Here is a 20,214-nt window from a genome sequence, read left to right as displayed (position 1 = left end):
ATACTAAGGGAGGAAGCCTGTAAGTGACACCGATGTCATTCAGAAGAGAAGATTGCTCAGTTGCTTCTCGTAGAAGTAGTGTCCTAGGCGGTGAGAGTGGAAACATCCGGGTTTCTTTCGCGCAATAAAGTGATACTTATCGTTACGACATCGGCCGAATCACTCCGACAATCTCTGCCAGCGAGAAAGTGGAGGCAGAGAAAATAAACTTCCCTCATTTCGTGACGTTCTCGCTGCAATACTCTTCGAGTTTACTGCCCTCGGAAAGAGTTGTGAAATTCTGTCTCCTTGTGTTGAAAGAAAATTGTTTTTATATTGCTCGCCTTTATTCTCTCCGTGATAGCGGGCATAAAAGATATTGCAGTAGTCTGCAGGCGGAATTACGTTCGCCGACACGTTTCTCCTGCCATAATGAGTTCTGCTGATGAATGACAACATCGCCCATAATGCTGTCGGGATCTCGAGAATGGTGCTACGGCACGTTGCATAGGGGGTGGTCATTTTATCTCATGTCGAGAGAGTGGAACAAATGTTCAAGTTATTAAAGAAGGATCATTATTTGCGTGGATTTTTCATCGAGATTATTTCAGGAAAAATACCAGTATGGACGTCAAAAATGAACACTCAGTGCGAGGTACCGTTAAATTGACCCTCTTTCTGAGCAATACGCACCAATAACAGTAACACCCCTGAAACTTAGAACACTCATGCTAAAGCTTTCTGCACTAGTAATTTTAAGGCTTTATTGTATATTTATCATAATTAATCCGTCCAGTAAAGTTGGAATATTTTCTTTGGAAGAGAAAACTCGTACAATTAGCATTGGTACTGGTATTTACTTTTAAACAGCATAGTTGGGCACTTAGGTACACTGCAGTTGGTAATAAAAGATCCATGAGTATGAGAATTGTTGGGAAGGCAGACGTATCCTTATTTTATGTTACGAGCCGAATGTATTCAACTATGATCACATAAAAACGATAGGAAGAAACGGAAAATACACCAACCTGCCAAGAATTCCTGAGAACTTGGAATACAGTTACGTTAACCGAGCTCTTATACACACGAAGAAACTTTTCATACATTAGATACGTTTTAGAGAATATTATGTAACACCCGAAATCCTGATATATCTCATCATCTTTAATGTTATCGAAAATATAATCAGCTGTGATTTATGACAGCATTTCTTCCAGAATGAGCATTTATTAATGGTAGAAAACAGGATTTTTGTGGAATCAGAGCAAGGGGGATAAATCAAGTAAAGCCAGAACGTTTGACAAAGGTCTGTAGCCACGAATGTACGTATGTACTTTTAACGTAATGTCAACGAATGCCTAAACAGGTATATTGAGTACGGAAGGAAATTCACAGTAAAGAATAGTTGCGAACATCATTTACTATAGATAAGGCCTTGTTGTGGTAACTATCCCATCCCCATCACTACCATTCCTTGGTGAATACATAAACTCGTTCCACTAATAATACTTCGTAGTGTAGATCTACTGGGTCTTTCAAAGAACAGATTGCCATTTAATTTAGTTGTTATTCTATGTACGGTGTTAATCAGTACCATTCTCTGTTTACACCCGTCTATGTTTTCTCATTGTATACTCTTCAAGTACAGGAAGTTACTAAGACTATTCACAAGATCCATATCTCCACTGCATATGTTTTTCTTCTTTTCCTTTCACAACTGAATCAGCAACATGCGCATCCACCTTGCTTATTCTCCTTTTGTTCCCCTCTTCTGTTTATTCAAGCGCACCTTGGGCTAACTCACCAGAACAGAAAAAAAGAGGTGTGCGTCCCGACTTTAGTCTCGCGAAATTTTGTGTCGATATCATTGATGCATTCTTGTCCATTGCAGCAGTGTCACTCCACTCTACAGTCGATATGATACGTGTTGTGGCAGTTGACGATAAGCAGTGAGTCGCACAACTACACACTTTTCAGATACTGTTTCTGTGCCAGCGTAACATACGGCAACAAAAAAATGGTTCAAATGGCTCTGAGCACTATGCGACTTAACTTCTGAGGTCATCAGTCACCTAGAACTTAGAACTAATTAAGCCTAACTAACCTAAGGACATAACATACATGCCCGAGGCAGGATTCGAACCTGCGACCGTAGCGGTCACGCGGTTCCAGACTGAAGCGCCTTTAACCGCACGGCCACACCGGCCGGCATACGGCAACGATAGTACCTTGTATACAGGATAAAATAAGGTGCGTAACACTCTAGGAGGTATGCTTATATCATTTTAAAACTCTTAATAGTATAGTGAACGAGTTCAAATTTATTTGCCTGAAGGTACTAGCACGTTTTCTGAGGACGGTCTGTTCCTACCATGAGGCACTACCAAGCGCTAAAAATGGGTTCCTCATTATTGAAATTATCTCAAAAATTATTTTCTGTCCAGAAAAGTGTTATTAGGACTTTCTGTATAATTCTTGGTGAGTTATTCAGAACTGCGGTCAATTATATTGACATAAACTGGCAAAATTTTTTATAAAATTAAAATTTCTCCGAGTAATGGTGTTTCTGTTTTCGCAAACTGCTGCTAGATTATTTGAATAATGGACAGAGAACTCCAGAACTGAACATGCTTATGAGGAAGTCTGAAAGAAAAATGTTTTTTCCTCGAAAGATGGGTGGCAACTTCACCGGACTTACAACATTCTGCAGTCATGTCCAAAGCCAACATCGGTTCCCATAGTTTTGATGCACGGATATGCCGTAATCGAAGCTTCTCCGTTGTCAATTCCTCGGCTATCTGAAGGTGCACAGGAAGCTCGGAATAAGAATACCCGGTATTAGCCACAGGATTTTACACTCTAATATTCCTGTGAGATAATATTTGTGTAGTACACCATCGGATTCTGCCATTTTCGGATCCATTCATCTCGTCAGCCCAGAAAATGACAGCTAAAAAAGATAAACCTGAGGAAGAAGTTAAACAAATTCCATCTGAGATAAAAGATCAATCTCTCAGTGGACAGCCCGACAGCGATCCGTCTGAAAACAATAATGCCACAAGCGACGAGTGTGAAAAATGTAAATCGACGATTGACTACGATCCGCTAAATTCATAATTCCTTTCCCGCAGCCGGCCGATGTGGCCGAGCGGTTCTAGGCGCTTCAGTCTGGAACCGTGCGACCGCTACGGTCGCAGGTTCGAATCATAATTTGGGCATGGATGTGTGTGATGTCCTTAGGTTAGTTAGGTTTAAGTAGTTCTAAGTTCTAGGGGACTGATGACCTCAGATGCTAAGTCCCATGGTGCTCAGAGCCATTTGAACCTTACTAGATCTACCACGTTGAATCTTCTAATTCCGACGTCGAATTCCTAATTAAGAGTTCGCTTCTACCCGTCGCGGCCTTTGAACGTTTTCGCTACTGCGTTCCTCATGATCATCCTTTGCTTACGTTTAGAGAACGTGTGTATTGCTCCGTACTCTTCGTGCTCTTCCTACTAATTCCCTACATATATCTTTGGTTTTAGAGGAGAATAGTTTACGTGCAGTGTAGCGTACGCCGGACTGTATGCGTATTCTTCGGGTCGCAACGGTAGTGCTATGTAGTTCATCGTAAAATGGTCGATCCCCCAAATACGCGTCAGGTCATACAGTCGGCACTAGGAATCTGACATCAGCACGCACCGACAGAAGTTCCGTTACTACCGATGTCCGACAACCATAATGAGATTCATGAGGGTGAATTAACACTCCTGGATACAAAGCTTGTCCAAAATCAGTAACAACAGCAGGAGCTACATCATAATCCCGAGCAGCAGCTTCTGTACCACCATCATCAATAACCGAGCTTCAGCAGCAACAACTGGCTCAACAGCAGCAGTTTCAACTGTTGCAGCTACAACAACAGCAACTCCAGCAGTATCAGCACCAACAGCTGAAGTTGCCTCAGGTTAGTCAGCGACCCTTCCAGCTTCACACTTGAAGCCAGTGCACCGGCAAGTCAGCAGCAGCAAAGTGGTCCCCTTAGTAAACGGCTGTGTGTTGACTCACCTCCTGACCCAGATTGTTCTACCCGTGAGTTATGGGTTTCTGACCCCCATTCTAGTAATAATACAGTGCAGACAAAACTCAGAACGCTCTCAGACCCAACCGTTGACTTCCACTGCTGCGATCGTATGGCGAGATGTCAACATCGGTACAGTCGATCAGATGTAGGTGCCTATATTATCTCTGTGGAGAGCTTAGATAAGAACACTGGCGAACTCCACCTTATGTCGGTAGACAAGTTATTATTTTACTACATCTCCTCTAAAACATGACATTGTTGACATTATCCCGTTAGGGAGAAACAGAGTCAAGATAGAACTGAAAACTGCTGCGGCTGCAAACGTTTTGATAGAAATCCCTGTTTTCGAAGATCGTAAGTCTGATGTCTATATTTCCAACATCCTGCTCCATGCGTATAGCATTATTTGTGGTGCTGACATCAGCTTGACAGCCCAGGAGATCATTGACGCATTGGAGAGCATATACCCAGCCGCAAGTATCAAACGCTACACTAAGAAACATCATTCACATTCCGAACAAACGGTGCCGATTTCAGTCTGGCTAGTGGTGTTTTGCTCCCGGTCTCTGCCCCGACATGTTGCGGTTTTGGGGACACGTTGTTCAGTGGAACCATACGTCGCTCCAGTCATCCAATGTCAAAATTGCGGGCGTCTTCATCATCTGGCAAGTCAATGTAGAAGTCATACTCGTTGCTGTGGTGGTCCTCACCCAAAGGATTCATGTCCGGCGCCATTTCCTACGTGTTTAAATTGTTCTAGTCCCCACGGAGTTACAGACGTTCAAGCGCGAGCTTTCTCTACCAATAAAAGCTCCAACGTCAAGAGCCTACGCCACTGCGGGGAGGGTAATTGGCATTACGCAGCTGTCATACTTTGTTGTCCTCCGCCAGCCTCCTATTCCTCAGAATCCCCTGGATTTCCTAGATCTAGCTCCATGGCATTCCCCGCAACCAACAGTCGCTTTACGAGATTCTTCTATGCGACCAACGACACCGCCGGTGCAGCCCCAGTTAGGCTCTTTCCCTCAGGATGGCGCCCACCGTCAACCTCTCGTGTCAGAGATGACACGAGGGGTCTATCGAAATGGCGTACTTCTAAGCCAGTCTGGCAACAGGGATTATTTGACATTCGTCACGAATATGCTGTCTCCCATCACCTCCCGCAAGCCCCGCTACCACCCAACCAAAATCCTCTTCAGTACAGTCAACAGTCTTCGCCACTCTGAAAAAACAAAGTTCTGCAGATTTATGTTGGTGGTAATTGGTTGATAATGAACTTGCTCCAACGGAAGCCAGTACCTCCTAAGAGGTTGCAAATCTGAATATACGAGTTTGCCGTCATTGTCGCCCCTCCGGCTTCCATGCCGGAACCCATAAGACTCGCGGTGGTAGGTGCCATGCCCGTCTACGCGACGGTTTAACCACACCAATCTCTCACGCCGACTTCCACATGGTCATGACATCCTCATCAGATACATCGCCTGGCTATGACCAGATCCATTACTCAATGATTCTTAATTCGCCTGACGATGCAAAATGTGTTCTTGTGAACATCTTTAATGACATCTGGAGGGATGGAAACGTTCCCGGCGACTGGAAAACTCAAATGTTGGTGCCCATACTGAAGCCTGAGAAAGACCCTGCCGGCCACCGTGGCCTAGCGGTTCTAGGTCTTCAGTCCGCAACGGAGCGACTGCTACTGTCGCAGGTTCGAATCCTGCCTCGGGCATGGATGTGTGTGTTGTCCTTAGGTTAGTTAGGTTCTTGTAGTTCTAAGTTCTAGGAGACTGATGACCTTCGATGTTAGGTCTCATAGTGCTCAGAGCCATTTGAAAGACCCTGGTCAAGCGACATCGTATCGCCCGATTGCATTCTCTTCCTGTGTGTGTAAGACATTGGAACGTCTCCTCAAGTTTCGCTTCGAATGGTTGTTGGAAAGTGAAAACTGCGCCCGCGAACGCGAAACGCCTTCCATAAGAGCAGAAGTACTTCTGATAATAGTACCTCGCTGGCGATGGACATTGAAAACAAATTCTTCACTATTGGGTATTTAACGGTTTTATTTATTCACTTTTAGAGGGCTTGCGACAATTTCCTGATACCTGAACTTAACAACAAATTGCAACTGCTGAATCTCCCGATGGTGATTTTACAGTTTGCTTGGGTGCCGTGCCGTACTGTATATATTCGCGATCAGGACATGGACCCTGCCTAGAGTGTCGCCGACTCCTGCACGTTGCCGACGTAGAGACTTTGTTCAACCATACCGTCAAAGTCCTTCAGTACGCGGACGACGCCCAACTTGTGAGGAGATATATATATGTTCCCACTCGCTGTGCTTTTGGTTGACACACCTACGGCTTACTGATGCATGTGAAATGCTGGCCACATGGGAGTTCGAAAATGGGCTCACTTTGTCATCTGATAAATCACTGGTGATATTCGCCAGGAAACGGCGTAATAACTTCTCATCCAAACTTCATCTTGGCTGGTATACATTTCCCGTTTGGGCACATGCTAAGTTCCTTTGCGTCTACTTCGACAGCAAATTCACGTGGGCACGACATACTGCGTACCTTATCGACAAGATGGTAACTCTCTGCATACCTTGCGTACGCTTGTCCGAGTATAGTGTGAACCGGAAGCAGTTATACTCTTGACCCTGCACAACGTTTTGATCTGTTCTGTCTTAGATTATCGTAGCATTGTCTACGGCACTGCTACGCAATCAACTTTGCGCAAGATAGATGTCATCCATTATAGAGTTATTTGTCTTGTCCTCTGAGCCTTGAAATGAAGGTCCACCAAACCCCTGGTGGTGGAAGCATCCGTCATGCCGTTGTGTACCAGACGGCAGATAGTGTCTGATATTTTTTTCCTCAGTCGATCTCTGATATCTGATCGTACCTCTCTTTAGACGGTGGTTCGATTCTGGAGACTCACACAGGCACCTCATGGGCGACAACTGACTACAACTATGGTGCCATTTCGTCCACTTGTTCTGCAGGACACACAACTCCCCTGCTTTCATTTTCCATTTAGTCTGTTCTTCGCTCCAGCCCCAGTGGCATACCTGCCGACCGATTTCCGAGCGGCGACCAACATCGCTCGCGACGTGGAGCATATCCTCAGCTTACAATTTCCGCAGTACGCTCACACCTCTAAGGACGGTTTTAAATCTGATGCTGTGCTGGGTACGCCTGCTTTTGCCCTTCTAGTGGCGCCTTCCAAATGTTTTCCGTTCGACCTGAATCTTCTGTCTACAAGGCGGATCTACTGGCCTTCAGGGAATCTATTCATTATGGTACCCGGACACTCAAGTTCATCCTGACGGACTCTAAAGTTTGCTGCAGAAATTGCAACATCTCGCATTTGATAATGAGACCAACAGGTACGTGCTGGACGTCTTTGCGTCCATAAGAGACGCCGAGACTTTGAGCATTGCCGTTCAGTCACTCTGGATTAACGAACATGATGGCATTCTTCAAAATGAAACTGTTGATCGCGTTATCAAGAGGAGTATTACAGAAGGCGTGTTACGCACAACACCGATCCCTTATACGGATCTCACATCGACGATACGGAAGGCTGCTTATCACACTTGGAACTGCGAGTGGCATGTCTCTTAGCACTCCAAGGGCGGCCACCTGCCGGCCATACAACCGAACATCTCTTCTCCACCATGGCTCGCCTCGGTGCAGCTTCGTAGACGTCATGTGGCTTCAATTATTCGCATGAGGCTGGTTGTCGGTAGTTATCCTGCGCACCTATATCGGTTGAAGATTATCGCGTATCACATCTGGACACTGCGATAAGGCAGTAGGGGGTCCTAACCACATCATATTGGCTTGTTCCTAGTACACGACTACACAATCAGATTTGTATAAGAAATCAGTTGCGAGCGGTTACCCCCTCCCTAATAGCGTTCCTGTTTTACTCCACCGTTTTGATAAATATAACTTGCTCACAGACTATTTAAAAGTACCGGCATCCAAATTTAATCTTTTAGTTGCTGAGGTCTTCATTTTCAAACAGCATCAGCTCTGTTCGTAATCGGGTGCGTAATTTTGGGTTTAAATTTGCGTACGGACCTCGAGTTGTACATTACATTTTCGTTGTTGCTCTCTTGTGCATTTTGTGTCACTGTTCTACGGGCACTGTTGTACATACCGTTAGTTATATTGTGTTCCTCATTTTAGATTTTTATTTTATTTTAAGTACGTCTATCTGTACGCTATAATTCTCACATTGTTACATGATGTTATTTGTAATTCCGTTCTTCACCTATTGTTGTACTTATTGTGTAGGGTCAGGTGTTTGACCTTTAGTGTTTTGTCTTTTCTATATGAGCATACGCACGTTTGTCGTAATGTTGCTGTATAGTGCTATTTGTAATTATGCTCCCATGTCATTGTCATCACTGCCATCAGCTCTCGGTGTTTCTCTGATTGCACTTTTATTTTATTTCAAGTGTATGTTTACATGCTAATTTCCTCATTTTGTGCTATTCTGCTTCTTTGCGATTATGTTTTTTTGGGACTTTCTAACAGTTGTTGCCTAAGTGGTCCTTGTAACCCAAAGCCAAAATAAAGATTTAAAATAAGGTTCCTAATCAGCGACACAGTTCTTTCAGGATTTTATATCAATTTTTCGGTGAAGTCCATGTTTTAAAGTGAACTGGTCCACTACGCAGCGCCAAAATGACTATTCCTCCAAGTTACAGAATATGTCCTGCTTAACTGTTCCTTTTTTTATAAAACTTTTTCTATTTTTTAATATAAACTTCTAATACCCCCTCATCCCCCATTTTCCTTTGAGATTCATTCATTACATTCATATTCATTATTCATTTTTCGAATGCACTACATTTAAAATGCGTCTAGTTACTACTTTTAAGCATGTCGCGTGGTCTGAGGTTGCTTTGAACAAAATACTGTACTTCAAGAGCACAACTTTAGGAAATTCTTCATTAATATGACAGAGCTGTGCCCCGGCTCGCGCCTGTGCTGTTGACAGGTTGGCCTTAGTGCGTTCACTAGCGCCATTACGTTTGCTCACTTTGTCTGTTCGTGAGCGGCAGCAGCGGCGTTTATCGATAGCGAGTGCTGTGGTACTATCTTTGGAGCGACCTAAAGTATTTCCAACTCGTCGTGTATCGGAGTTCATCTAGGGGCGGGGCAGCAGTGAACTCCCCACAGCCAGTACTCGCCCGACCGCTGGCGCCATAGATACGATGCCCGACGGAAGGATGTGGTCGTGAGAGTGCACGACCACGTCAAGGACCGGATTCAGCGAGTTTAAGTTGAATGGATCGTTGTATTCCAGTTGTTATTGTGGTCTTCAGTCCTGAGACTGATTTGATGCAGCTCTCCATGCTACTCTATCTTGTGCAAGCTTCTTCATCTCCCAGTACTTACTGCAACCTACATCCTTCTGAATCTGCTTAGTGTATTCATCTCTTGGTCTCCCTCTACAATTTTACCCTCCACGCTGTCCTCCAATGCTAAATTTATGATCCCTTCATGTCTCAGAACATGTCCTACCAACCGGTCCCTTCTTCTTGTCTAGTTGTGCCACATACTCCTCTTCTCCCCAATTCTATTCAATATCTCCTCATTAGTTATGTAATCTACCCACCTAATCTACAGCATTCTTTTGTAGCACCACATTTCGAAAGCTTCTATTCTCTTCTTGTCCAAACTATTTATCATCCATGTTTCACTTCCATACATGGCTACACTCCATACAAATAGTTTCAGAAACGACTTCCTGACACTTAAATCTATACTCGATGTTAACAAATTTCTCTTCTTCAGAAACGCATTCCTTGCCATTGCCAGTCTACATTTTATATCCTCTCTACTTCGACCATCATCATTTATTTTGCTCCCAAACAGCAAAACTCCATTACTACTTTAAGGGTCTCATTTCCTAATCTAATTCCCTCAGCATCACCCGACTTTATTCGACTACATTCCATTATCCTCGTTTTGCTTTTGTTAATGTTCATCTTATACCCGCCTTTTAAGATGCAGTCCATTCCGTTCAACTGCTCTTATAAAACCTTTGCTGTCTGTGACTGAATTACAATGTCATCGGTTAACCTCAAAGTACTTATCTCTTCTCCATTGATTTTAATACCTACTCCAAAATTTTCTTTTGTTTCCTTTACTGCTTGCTCAATATACAGATTGAATAGCATCGAGGAGAGGCTACAACCCTGTCTCACTCCCTTCCCAACCACTGCTTCCCTTTCATGCCCCTCGACTGCTACCTGGTTTCTGTAGAAACTGTAAATAGCCTTTCGCTCCCTGTATTTGACCCCTTCCACGTTTAGAATTTGAAAGAGAGTATTCCAGTCGACATTGTCAAAAGCTTTCTCTGAGTCTACAAATGCTAGAAACGTAGGATTGCTTTTCCTTAATCTTTCTTCTGAAATAAAACGTAAGGTCAGTATTGCCTCACGTGTTCCAACACTTCTACGGAATCCAAACTGATCTTCCCGGAGGTCGGCTTCTACCAGTTTTTCCATTCGTCTGTAAAGAATTTGCGTTAGTATTTTGCAGCTGTGACTTATTAAACTGATAGTTCGGTAATTTTCACATCTGTCAACACCTGGATTTCTACTAGCCCTCGTCTTTTTACCTACTTGATCCTCTGCTGCCTTCACTACTTCATCCCTCAGAGCTACCCATTCTTCTTCTACTGTATTTCTTTCCCCCATTCCTGTCAATTTTTCCCTTGTGCTCTCCCTGAAACTCTGTACAACCTCTGGTTTAGTCAGTTTATCCAGGTCCAATCTCCTTAAATTCCCATCATTTTGCAGTTTCTTCAGTTTTAATCTGCAGTTTATAACCAATAGATTGTGGTCAGAGTCCACATCTGCACCTGGAAATGTGTTATAATTTAAAATCTGGTTCCTAAATCTCTGTCTCACCATTATATAGATACCTTCTAGTATCTCCAGGATTCATGCATGTATACAACCTTCTTTTATGATTCTTGAACCAAGTGTTAGCTGTGACTGAGTTATGCTATGTGTAAAATTCTACCAGACGGCTTCCTCTTTCATTTCTTACCCCCAATCCATATTCACCTATGATGTTTCCTTCCCTCCCTTTTCATACTCTCGAATTCCAGTCACCCATGACTACTACATTTTCGTCTCCCTTCACTACCTTCATAATTACTTTTATCTCATCATACCTTTCATCAATTTCTTCGTCATCTGGAGAGCTAGTTGGCATATAAACTTGTACTACTGTAGTAGGAGTGGGCTTCGTGTCTATCTTAGCCACAATAATGCGTTCACTATGCTGTTGGTAGTAGCTTACCCGCACTCATTTTTTTTATTCATTATTAAACCTACACCTGCATTTCCCCTATTTGATTTTATATTTATAGTCCTATATTCACCTGACTAAAAGTCTTGTTCCTCCTGCCACCAAACTTCACTAATTCCCACTATATCTAACTTTAACCTATCCAATTCCCATTTTAAATTTTCTAACCTACCTGCGCGATTAAGGGATCTGACATTCCACGCTCCGATCCGTAGAACGCCAGTTTTCTTTCTCCTGATAACGACATCCTCTTGAGTAGTCCCCGCCCGGAGATCCGAATGGGGGACTATTTTACCTCCGGAATATCTTACCCAAGAGGACGTCATCATCATTTAACCATACAATAAAGCTGCATGCCCTCGGGAAATATTACGGCTTTAGTTTCCCCTTGCTTTCAGCCGTTCTCAGTACCAGCACAGCAAGGCCGTTTTGGTTTGTGTTACAAGGCCAAGTCAGTCAATCATCTAGACTATTTCCCCTGCAGCTACTGAAAAGGCTGCTGCCCCTCTTCAGCAACCACACGTTTATCTGGCCTCTCAACAGATACCCCTCCGTTGTGGTTGCACCTACGGTACGGCTATCTGTATCGCTGAGGCACTCAAGCCTCACCACCAACGGCAAGGTCCATGGTTCATGGTGGGCGGGGGGTTGGATATTCGAGTAGTGCTACCTTTACTGGTGTGTGTGTTGTGTGTGTGTGTGTGTGTGTGTGTGTGTCTCCGTGTTCGAAGTGACCTCATTGCAGTAAGTTGTCAGTCGACGATTCATACTGGGACCTTTCGATGCCTGACTTGAGGGGGAACGGCCGTTGGTTGGTCGTTCGGTAGGTCGTCTCATCGGAGGACGTGTATTAGGTCTTCTGACCCCTTCTGGGCCCTCCGTGTTTGTGTGGACTTGTGGTTCGTGCTTGTTGTTCCACAGTGACCGGTCTTAGCAGTGATTGAGTTGTTAGTGGAATTGATTTCGCGGGTCAGTGTGTATCTAGTGTGTTCGAATGAGCAGTTATTTTAACGCTGTCTGCGTACTGCATTTGTGGAGTGCTTCCTTCTGCCTTCCGATGTTTTAAAAGTCGGCTTCGGCAGACGCAGTGCTGTCTGTCACTTCGGCCTCGCCTGAATGATTCCATCGTGGTACAGGTTATCGCATCTTAGGTGTATTTTGCGAGAGTGTTGGTCTTCCTTTTAAACTGTGACTGGTTGAGTTGCCATCACGTTAAGTGAGTATAACACTGGGCTGCCTGTCTCACCACTTACGCAGCTGTAGGGACTTTTCTCAGGTCGATCTTTCGTGCACTGTCTGTGGATCACTCCCTTCTTTATTTGGTCTGATTGTGTCAATTGTTTAAAAATAATATTTTGTTTAAATTATTCCTATTCTTTGTGGCCTTCAGCAGACAAATAATTTAATATTTTTCTTAATAAGGCCTTCAGCCGTCAGTATAGCTTGTGTTACAGTCAATTTTTTTAAAATGATTGTTTAAAAAAAATTATTTCCTTAAATGAAGTGTACGTGTTTAATTAGCAGCCAACCTTAAGTGATTAGGCCCTATCCCACATTTTCCTGCCTTCCCTAAGTCCCTTGTTTCAATAATACTTTGCTTAATTCCTTATCATCCATTTACAGTTTTTGATACGTGTCTTGATTCCGAATGCTATATATCTCACTTAATGTACTGTCATGTCATTCTGAATTTCGGTGATACCAGAATCAGTGGTCTCTTTCCTACAACTTGACATTACTACATGTTTGCTTTGTTTATTCTTGATCTGTTCCAGGTGTAGGATATACTATTTATTCCAGTCTGCATGTATTACTTTTTCGGATCACTGATCTTGGTATCTTAGCACTGGTGGATGATCATCTTGTACTGTCATTTGTCTATAAAAATTATCTTCCACTTCTTAAGTTGTTTCTGCAACATACATATAAAGTCCAGTGGTACAAAGTGTAGCCTTACCTAGTACTTTCCTTAACACGGACTTTTCTTTCTTCGTCTCAGTTTTTAAAATATGGTTTTCTGCTGTATTTTGTTGGAAGTTTTCCTCTTTTTTCTTCTTACCATTACTAAATAAAAAGCAAAATTTCATCTCCCGTAGCTTTTCACTTTCTAAAAACACATCGACTGACCTACAACACGTCACACATTCCTTCGGTTTATCTCTATTCCACAGTTACAAGAACGAAATGACAGAGGACACATCCGATAGTATCCTGAATTATGCCTTCGTACTTTCCTCTGTTCTCTTTCTGTATGTGATATTCTAACGAGCTCTTCGATAGATTTTGACCTAGTTTCAAGTAATTTTCTAATTTTGCAAAAACAAACATAATGTCTGATAGGATAGCCGCAATCAGTGATTTTATAATGTTGCTTATAGTCCGTCTTGATTGCAAAATGTTTATTCAGAAGACCGGTATCGGTTCCTCTAGAACCATCTTCAGATCTGATATTTTGGTTACAGGAGTAACCCGTCCAAACATGACGCTACATATGAAAGTTGTTGTGTTTGGACGGGTTACTCCTGCAACCGAAATATCAGATCTGAAGATGGTTCTAGAGGAACCGATACCGGTCATATGAATAAACATTTTGCAATCAAGACGGACTATAAGCAACATTGTAATTTTCTAATTGCTGCACTCTCACAGTTTTCAGTAGATCGAGTGACATATCTTCGAATTCTGGTGGCTTTCAAAACGTGACAGAAGAAGGTTAAGTACGCTAGTTCGTGATGTAGGGGAAATTCGCAGTACCATAACGTTGTCGTAATTCGCTGGTTCTCAGTGTTTGTGACTGAGCACGGAACCAGCCGTTGTCTGGAGCCTCTACAAAAACAGCTCCATAGCTGTCGTGTTTCCTAGAAACGATGCGCTATTTCCAGGACAATACTTACAACCTGTGGGTACTGGCATAAGCGTCTTTCTCTTATTTCCTGGGTGTTATCTAGCAATGCTTCATTGTTTTTGTATCAATTATTGTCTTTCAACTTCACCACGGTTTCTCTGTTTGGTTACTTGTAAGTTTTCAGCTCTCCGATGTAGTAATTAGAGATGAGGTTTTCGCCATAACCCAAGATAGAAGTCAAATGAATGAATGAAAGTAATGAAGAGAGCAGAAGATGTGCAGTATATCAAATTTGGAGAAAAGTAGAGTTGTATGAGGAATTCTGCAACGCAGGAAACGAAATAGTACGCTTCCACTGACCTAGCAGTCAAAGTGCCTGTCCTAGTTACAGAGGTCGCCGTTAGATATAGAACAAAGATTTCTCCTTTATGGGAGAACAGGTAAAGGGGCAAACCAGAACCGTGATTATTGCTGCTAGTCTAAATCAAAGTGAAGTAACAGCGGCACCGCCGTATCCCATTGTGAACATCAGGATTTTCCGCTTGCTGTCAACCATTCCAGTGCTGCCCTAAAATGATTTTTAACCGGTCTTCAGCTTCCAGAAAGGAATCCTATGCTAAACGAAGTGCCTTGTTGTCACGCAAGATAGTACAATATAAACAGACATACTACAACAAAGAAAAGGAATAAGGGAAGGTAAAGGCATAAGGTAACTTAATGGCCTAGATCGGGTTGTCATGCATTACTTGGATCTTTCCAAACATGAGAAGGTCATAGTAATATTGACGATGTCATCAGTATTGTGAGTATAATAAAATAATCTGTTCCTTTAAACTTTCTTAATGATATATTATGAGCTTGTCATCTGTTTATGAATAAGTTCTTCCAAAACGTATTGAAATACATCTCTGATAACATATTACTGATTTTTTTGCAATCGGTTTGGTTGATGCTGAGTGTTTTGGATAATGTACGTCATTTTTTACAACTGTGTTCTCATTCTAACTGTAAAACATCCGACCACGAAAGAACAATATTGTCCCGAAAACCAATTGTGCTCCGTTTGTTTACCTTTAAACTCAGTTTCGGTAGCTGTTTTCCTGTAAAACTGTGCAACGGATCCCATGGGGATGGGCGGTAGTGTTAGAGAGGGACGGGGGAGGGGGAGGGGTGTGAATGGCAAGCTTCAGTCGACCTATGCTACTGCCCGTGTAAATATAACGCTGTTGTGTGCCAGATTCCCCACTGCAGTGCATTGGAAAAAGTTTATTACTTAGTAGTCCTGTAAGGTTGCTGCTACTAGCTAGAAGACAAATTGTGAGGATGAAATTGCAGTTTTCTTTTTTTTTTTTTTTCAATTTACAACCGTCCAAAGCAATCTAACTAGAACACTGACATACCTCAAACTAGCATTCTCTCGATCACTAATCCTGTCCTAAGCTCAATAATAAGCCAGCCGTAATAGACTAAAATAACCAAAAGCTGCTAACCAGATGAATACAGGGTCTGATCCCCGCCACCAATTATCCACTTACACGAGACCAACATATCCTCATGTATGCGAATATTGCATCTCCCAAGTTTTGCCGCTGCTTCTCTATTCTCCGTATTATACCACTGTACCTCAGCGTAACGAACACCCACTCATAGAGTAGCAACGTCTCCTTAAACGCCTAGAGCACACTCGCATTTTCTATAGCTATGCATTCCAACATCCTCTTGTACTTCTCATCTTCGAGAATTGTGGCGTGTTGGAAGGAAGGAGCTTACGGACGCTCCATAAATTCCACTCTCCCTCCACCTGAAATCACTTCGTATCCTCTCCCAGCATATCTTTAATCGTATCCCTTCCCAGACTAGACAATCATGAAACCTTCCTATGATTGTTTCATCCGCAATTGTTCCAACAAAAATTCAACTCTCTCTCTCTCTCTCTCTCTCTCTCTCTATACCTCTAACTATCCTCCTATATGTTACTTTTTTACTGCATTACCGCAACGATACGCCCCGCTCAACACCATTGTCTAGTGTGTTAGTTTATTGCTACATACTGCAGTGATAACCTATCAAGGACACTTGTAAGAAACATGTTCTGGCGTGGTGTTAAATACAGACTGCTGTCGTAAATTCCAGACAGATGCAAGTGGACGCACCGGTCAGAAGCAGTCCTGCTGCTGCGAGTTGCAGCGGACTCATAGGGAAGACGCCCTGCGAAGAAGAAGTACTTTAGTCAACACGCAATAGGGAGGTTCGTCACGTCATCTAACCTCTGTGCAATAAGTTACCTTCATTAGAGACCCGAGGCGGCCGTTTGAAATTTCTGTGTGCTAATGAGAGACGGCACTGAAGTATCATGTAAATATAAAAATGAAAATTGTGGTCTTTAATACTAAGTTGGAAAACTTGTTGTGACAATCAATACGGAGATAGACTACAGTGTCAGTTTCACCAGAAACGGAGAAAGGAAGCAGCAGTCAATCGCTGACAGTGCTACAGAGTGTGAACAAAAACGGAGTCACGTTTTAGCCACATCAAACTCCCTAATCCACAAACCAGGCAAGGTTCCGACCTCTGCAGTTTCTGATGAGGCACTGACGTCCACATCTTGTCGCTTACTCCATGTTTCACCGTCCTCCAACCACTATCAGTGGATGCTAACGATAGCAGAACAGGACAGACAACTACAACTTTCGTAGAAGGCTAAGCTATTCCGGAAATGCCTTCCTGTGTCTACGTTTCTCGGCGTTTATATCCAATGTAAAGAAATATCTTTTTTTTCAGAGACAGTTTTTTTGATGTTACCACTCCGTATTTTATGTCTTCTCTATTTTGGACATCGTCATTTATGTTGTTGCCCAATCAATATAACTTATGTACCACTTTTAATGTCTCATTCGCAAAACTAACTCCTTCAGTTTGGAAAACAAAAAAATAGCTTGCTCCCTCACCATGCTCAACACTCTGGACACTTATCTGTCCATAAATTAAGGAGATTTGCAAATAAACGCTGACGAAATGAAATGCGATACAACCTGAGCCTGCGCTGCAATATGTCTAGCTGAAATTCAAAGCGTAGAACTCACTGCCCAGATGAGCTTCCTAGCAAGTATGAGTGGTTGAGATCAACATATTGAGCACTTGATATGACGGCCACAACAGTAATCACACAAACCTTACCCGTGTCATATGTTTGAGTACCTTTGATACATTAGGGTAAAAGTTTTTGGCACCTCTTTCCTTAATGGCGGAATTGTGATATACGCTGTTGTTATCTTGCCACTACTTGCTGAAATTTGACCAAGATTATATCGTTGAACCCTCCTCGACGACTCTTTCCAAAACCTCAGAAGATACATACCACCACTTGAAGTATGAGTTCACTGCTGTAAAGAATTGAAACGTCATTTTTGAAACCCGTCATTTTCCTCCATTGCGACGCAGATGCGTGGAAGTTTGCTAAAAAGTACCACCAGCTGTTCTCAGTAAAGGTGGAAAACCTTGGCGCCCGGGTTACCTGACCCTCGGGTTCGGCGACGATTCAGAATAGCTAGAGACCAGATGTTCATGTGAGGTGAAGGTGGCTTGATGAAGTCACATGCGTCCAACCTTTTACCCCACTTCTGTCCAACGACAAAGTGGACGTGTCACACAGTGGGAAGGTCGGCACCGCTTCCCCAGCTCCAACCCAAATCTCACTCCTTCTGTTGACGCCTCTGCGATGCAGGTCAGAACAGCGACACCCATTGTTGAAATCACGCGGTTTTCTTGTCGGCGGCTGACGAAAACATTTAAGACAGGCTACAGGAGGTGGCAAAATGGGCGTCAGTGAAACCATCCATTGCGCTGCTTATTTACACCCCTACCGTGGTCAAACACAATTTACAGTGTGACGCGCAACAGAAAAATCAGAAGCAGCAAATGAAGTTTTTGTTTTTTCAGTCCTCCTGTCTTGCGATCTGCCGTGGCTTGATCACATCTCGGTAAAGCTAAGAGTAGAGTGATTTTTTTGTTATTATACCCACAATACTGATGACATCATCGATCGTTATGATGAAACCTTCATTCTCAGGAAGATGCCTCTAACTCATAAGTGAACTCTTTATTTCTTGTCTGTTTATATCTTTTCACAGTGCACGAATTTGATTCCCAAAACAGAGCTACATATCGCTTCGGTTCATGTAGAACCCCTTCCAGGAAACTGAAGCCTGTTTCAGTGTCACTGAACAGCAGCTCTGGAAAAGCTAAACAGCAACCCGAAAATCCCAGCATTAACGACGGAATACGTTGTTGTGGCTCTTACATCTCCTTCACATGGGTTAGTAACAATACTAGACAGCGCTGTTTACCTGTTACGCCATGAGGGAGAAATTTGTAACACTGACGTATTTGTAAAAACAAAAAATGGCAGTGGGTGTCTCCCGTTTCTGCAAAACACTAGGTGCCAACCACGAGCCTTTATTGAGCATATTAAAAATGTATTTACACAGAAACATCCCTGAGCAATCCATAGGTGCCTGCGTGCACACAATTGCTTGACGCCCTTCAGCCGAGTAGAATTACGTTACCGCTCCTGGACGTTAGATTTTTATTTATTTATTTATTTGGGGGGGGGGGGGGAATCTAGGCAAATTTATTATCATTAAAAGACTATGTACTTCCATTAAAAGTCGGTTTCATAATCTACAAGCTGTAAAACTTAAACATTACTGGCATGCGTCAGAAAATTTGTAAAAATTTTCTCTGTAACCTAGGGAAAACCAAAGCTTTTTGTACTTATTCGGTCTCGTGTAGTTTTGGGCGCGCGTTTTTGCTGTCTCACCCTGTACCCAATTTCTCGCTGATGCATTTTCTCCAGATTGCCTCTGCATTAACGATAACATTTTCCGCAACGCGTAGCTCTTGTAAACGTAATGATCTGTGTTTCTCACGGAGAAGAAACTACCAACGCATCTTTTTCAATTCCTCGCAGCTGCATCTAGGAGCAACAACCTGCTGATCCGTCGAACTACGTCACATATATGTAACGATCTATATAGATTCAGCAAACAGCGACCTCATGAACGTGTGCTCTGTTCGGCTATGAGACCCACAAAGCGGTTAGTAACGGTGCTCGTGTGCAGAACTTCAATGCACCAATACAATCTCACACAGAGAGCCGAATGAACGAATTATAAGTTTCCTTAATACTGGACAATATTTGTGTTCTTAATTTCGGTTTCGTAGAAGATGGAACAAAGAGGGGATGTCATCTGATGCAAAGAGAAATACGATATTGTGCAAGGGATATGCCCCTGCAGTCACGAGATCCTCTGTGCCCTCGGTGGCTCAGATGGATAGAGCGTCTGCCATGTAAGCAGGAGATCCCGGGTTCCAGTCCCGGTCGGGGCACGCATTTTCAGCTGTCCCCATTGAGGTACATCAACAACACCATAAGGCAGTTGAGCGTTTCGATTAATTATCAATTCTTTCTAGAGAAGCTGCATGGTCATTGTAGTGTTTCTAGAGGAGGCCCAAATGCACGCGTTTAATTACACGCTGACTGGCGTGAGGTCTGGATCAGGACAGTAACTTGAGAATTGCAATTAAAGTACGTAGATGATGTAATACTTAACTTTAACCCACAATTGTAGAACATCTCTCTTGATGATACATGTTATAACCACAATATATATAGCAAAGGATTATGGCGCCTTGCTAGGTCGTAGCAATTGACGTAGCTGAAGGCTATGCTAACTATCGTCTCGGCAAATGAGAGCGTATTTGTCAGTGAACCATTGCTATGAACGTCGGCTGTACAACTGGGGCGAGTGCTAGTACGTCTCTCTAGACCTGCCGTGTGGTGGCGCTCGGTCTGCTATCACTGACAGTGGCGACACGCGGGTCCGACGTATACTAATGGACCGCGGCCGATTTAAAGGCTACCACCTAGCAAGTGTGGTGTCTGGCGGTGACACCACAGTCATTATTGGTATCTGTTCTAT

At 43.1% G+C, this 20,214-nt stretch overlaps 1 non-coding gene across 1 annotated transcript; it reads left to right on the top strand.

Moving 5' to 3' along the window:
- The first annotated feature begins 19,546 nt into the window (after nucleotides 1-19,546).
- Trnat-ugu lies at nucleotides 19,547-19,621 on the top strand. The gene has a single exon. It is a non-coding gene; the product is annotated as a tRNA-Thr (tRNA).
- The last annotated feature ends 593 nt before the right edge of the window (nucleotides 19,622-20,214 follow it).

Source organism: Schistocerca americana, chromosome 4 (assembly GCF_021461395.2).
Source record: "Schistocerca americana isolate TAMUIC-IGC-003095 chromosome 4, iqSchAmer2.1, whole genome shotgun sequence".
NCBI lineage: Eukaryota > Metazoa > Arthropoda > Insecta > Orthoptera > Acrididae > Schistocerca > Schistocerca americana.
The sequence above is the reverse complement of the archived record's forward strand: the minus strand, read 5'-3'. Positions and strand labels throughout refer to the sequence as shown.